Here is a 4,419-nt window from a genome sequence, read left to right as displayed (position 1 = left end):
TTTAAGTATTCACAATTACCAATTTTTACTTTTATGTTTTTCCTTTTGCCATCTTGTTTAAGAAGTTCTTCATCACTCCTAAGTGATAAAGATTTTCTCCAATTTTTTTTTTTTTTTTTTTTGAGTTGTGTAGATTTATCTTTCACATTTAAGCCTTTAATCCATGGAGTGGCACTTTCTTTTATGGTATAAGGTAGGAATTAAGCATTTTTCCCCATAAATTTAGCCAGTTTTCCTTCCTCTGTGATTTAAATCGAATTATAATATGCAAATGAGTATTACTTTAAGCAAGTGAGTATTATTTTATTAATTTACTTTTTCCTATTTTTTAGCCTATTTATTTCTTTTGTTTTGGTATCAGGTTTTTCATGGTTTTTTTTTTTTTTTTTTTCTCTTTCTTTTTACAATGAATTTGCAATATATCTTTCCAGAGGAAATGCTCTCATTACTTTTCTTTCTTTTTTTTTTTTTTTTTTATTTCAATCAGGAAGATATTTAATACAGGGAATGCAATGCTGCAGCATTTAAGATAGCAGGGTGTGCAGGGATTCTTGCAGAGCACTACTACTGAGGTCCTCAGCTGCCTACAGCACCAATGTGGGTTACTTAAGATAAAATGTCCAGAAGATGCTGGAAAACACCATATGTCTGCTTTCTGCGAAAGTCCCACTGCTAGTAGAACAATAATGCTTTCTTCTTCTCTCCTGTCTTCCCTATCTCACATGAATACTTCACACTGGGGGAAGCTGAACTGGAACTCTACTGACAATGCAGCTGGGCAAGTATAGTTTCCAGGCTTCTAGGCTCATGATACAGGAGAGTATGTGGCAGGAAGCAGCAATGGCACTGAGATGCCAACAGTTCAGCTCCCTGTGTACCCCACCTCCCTAGAGGTTTTCTAACTGTGCTTGGGGTCAACAATGAGGTGCACAGAATTTCACCTTCACTTCCTACTTTCTTTCTTTTTTTTTTTTTTTATTATACTTTAAGTTCTAGGGTACATGTGCATAACGTGCAGGTTTGTTACATGTGTATACTTGTGCCATGTTGGTGTGCTGCACCCATCAACTCGTCAGCACCTATCAATTCGTCATTTATATCAGGTATAACTCCCAATGCAATCCCTCCCCCCTCCCCCGCCATGATAGGCTCCGCGATGTGTGATGTTCCCCTTCCCGAGTCCAAGTGATGTCATTGCTCAGTTCCCGCCTATGAGTGAGAACATGCGGTGTTTGGTTTTCTATTCTTGTGATAGTTTGCTAAGAATGATGGTTTCCAGCTGCATCCATGTCCCTACAAAGGACGCAAACTCATCCTTTTTTATGGCTGCATAATATTCCATGGTGTATATGTGCCACATTTTCTTAATCCAGTCTGTCACAGATGGACATTTGGGTTGATTCCAAGACTTTGCTTTGCTATTGTGAATAGTGCCGCAATAAACATACGTGTGCATGTGTCTTTATAGCAGCATGATTTATAATCCTTTGGGTATATACCCAGTAGTGGGATGGCTGGGTCATATGGTACATCTAGATCTAGATCCTTGAGGAATCGCCATACTGTTTTCCACAATGGTTGAACTAGTTTACAATCCCACCAACAGTGTAAAAGTGTTCCTATTTCTCCACATCCTCTCCAGCACCTGTTGTTTCCTGACTTTTGAATGATTGCCATTCTAACTGGTGTGAGATGGTATCTCATTGTGGTTTTGATTTGCATTTCTCTGATGGCGAGTGATGATGAGCATTTTTTCATGTGTCTGTTGGCTGTATGCATGTCTTCTTTTGAGAAATGTCTGTTCATATCCTTTGCCCACTTTTTGATGGGGTTGTTTGTTTTTTTCTTGTAAATTTGTTTGAGTTCTTTTAAAAGTATTATCTATAGCTCTTTCATCTTTCCTTATGTTTTGGAATAAATGTTTCAATTTCATCAAAATGTTAAGATTTTTATTAAGGTTACACTGAGTTTATTGATGAAATCTGGAAACTATTGGCCTCTTTGTAAATTAAGTTGAATGATCCAGGAACATATTGCAATCTTTCTATTTGTTTTCAATTTGTTTGTAGGTCAATTAATGAAGCCTAATACTTCTGTTGTAAAAGTGTTTTGCAATCTTTGTCAGATTTTTTTTCTGGAAATATTTACATATAAAAATCTATATTTCTGGAAATATAGATTTTTATTGCTATTTGAATGTTATATGTTTTATACTATTTTCTAGATAATTATTGTTGGTAAAGCGACACTATTGATTTTTATAAATTGATTTTATATCAGATAGCCTAATTATTTAACTAAGTCTAATATTTCATCTTGGGAGTATGCTGGATTTCCTATATAGATGACCATCTTACTCGAATCCTAAATTGTATTTGTCCTCTTCTAATCTTTACATTTCTTATTTCTTCTTTTTTCTTGTAGCATTAGTCAGGAAATCCAGTACTGTGTTAAACAAGAGTGATTATAAAAGACATCATTCTCTGATTCACAAACCTGAAGTGATGTGGTTTAAATTTTTTTATTAAATATGAAATTATTGTAAGTTTTAATTATATGATCTTTATTAAGTTAGGGAAGTTTCATTCTACCACTGATTTTCTGAGTTTATACCAAAAATTACATTGAAATTTAGTAAATGAATCTTTTGCAGCAATTAAAACAGTTATATGGATTGCAATAATTATTTAGCAGATAAATAAATCAAAAACTATAACATACACACACACACACAACTGAATATTACTCAGCTTTAGAAAAGGAAATCCCCAGCGTTGGTTGAAAAACACCCTCGGCTTTGGCCCTGGCCACGGGTGAGATTCCACGCTCAGAGCCTCCTGGGGGCGTCAGCTCACTGCGCGCTGCTCCACGTGCGGCGGCGAAACCCAGGCCCCGACAGCCGCTGCGGTTGCGGTAGCTCGCATGGTCTGGACCCTGATTGCTGACTCCGGCTACCGACCCCTAACCCTGTCTTCTCTCCTCAGGACACTGGTCCTCCCACGCCTGAGACTGACGTCGTCAGGACCACGGGGTCGGGGGGACTCGGCTGTTCCCCCTTTCAAATAAAACTGTTTGTCTAAAAAAATTATAATAATAATAGAAAAGGAAATCCTATCATTTGCTAAAACATGGATGGACTTGGAGGACATTATATGCTAAGTGAATTAAGCCAGACACAAAAAGAAAAATACCATATGATCACAAATCTCTGTGGAATCATTTTCTTTAAAGAGTCAAATATACAAACATAGAGAATACAACAATGAAAAGATGTAAATCAGAGGATACAAAATAGTAGATATGTAAGATGAATAGGTCTAGAGATCTAAGGTACAACATGAGGGCTATAGGTAATAATATTGTACAGTATTTAGAATTTTTGCAAAATGGGTGGCTTTTAGCTGCTCTTGACAACAAAAAACAAGGGGTTGGGGTAAACATTTGAGATGATGGATGTGTTAATTTGCTTCACTATAGTAACCATTTTACTACCTATGTATGCCCCATAGTATACCTTAAATATGTACAATACAATTTAGTTTTAAATTTAAAACAGAAAATGCACACTGCCAACTACAGAATATAGTTACATGATTAGTCTTATATGTGGTGATAGATAACAGGAATCTATAAATATCTTATTTTGCATTTTCTTTATTCAATATATATTAGCCTCATCAAAACTTTAGTTTTCTAAAACCTTTTTTTTTTTTAGTTTTCTAAAAAGTCTTTATAAGTTAGGAACCATCTATCCCTTGAAAGTATGGAAGAACTCAGCTATGAAGCCATTTGGACTTGAGGCATCGTTTGAGGAAAGCCTGAAATTACCATTTCAATTTCTCTAATGATTATTGGTCTATTCAGGGTTTTTACTCTTCTTGCTCCAATTTTGGCCTTTTATATTTTTATACAACTGTCTCTCTTCTTTCTAGATTTCAAATATATTCAAATGTGTTAATGTATAGCTGCTATAATAAAATTTGTATTATTTTTAAACCCCTTGCATACATATATTCATTATTTTTCTGTATCATATTGATTTTATATTCTCTTTTATTTTGTTCTATATGTCTTGCCGGAGATATTTTTACTATACGAATCCTTTAAAAATACATTTTTTGCTAATATTCTTTACATATTATTGGGTTTACTTATTCATTTACTTATTAAATATTGATTGAGCCCCCTGTCATTTGCTTGGCACTGTTCTAGGCACCCAGATTTAGCAATGGACAAAGCAGACTAAAATCTCTGCCCCTGGGGGTTGCATGCTCATGTATTCCTTAATTATGATTGGCTCCCCGCTTGCTTCATTGGTTTTCTTCTTCTGTTTGCTTTGTCCAACTTTCTAAATTGAATGCTTATTAATTTCCCTCTTAGAAATGCATTTGCATTGTCATTCAGTGCTAAATCTATTAT

The 4,419-nt window shown here is 35.1% G+C and overlaps 1 non-coding gene across 1 annotated transcript; it reads left to right on the top strand.

Moving 5' to 3' along the window:
• Positions 1-2,773: 2,773 nt before the first annotated feature.
• LOC111549875 lies at positions 2,774-2,901 on the top strand. The gene has a single exon (XR_002733857.1). It is a non-coding gene; the product is annotated as a small nucleolar RNA ACA64 (small nucleolar RNA).
• The last annotated feature ends 1,518 nt before the right edge of the window (positions 2,902-4,419 follow it).

The sequence above is a fragment of the Piliocolobus tephrosceles genome, chromosome 3 (genome assembly GCF_002776525.5).
Source record: "Piliocolobus tephrosceles isolate RC106 chromosome 3, ASM277652v3, whole genome shotgun sequence".
NCBI lineage: Eukaryota > Metazoa > Chordata > Mammalia > Primates > Cercopithecidae > Piliocolobus > Piliocolobus tephrosceles.
The sequence above is the reverse complement of the archived record's forward strand: the minus strand, read 5'-3'. Positions and strand labels throughout refer to the sequence as shown.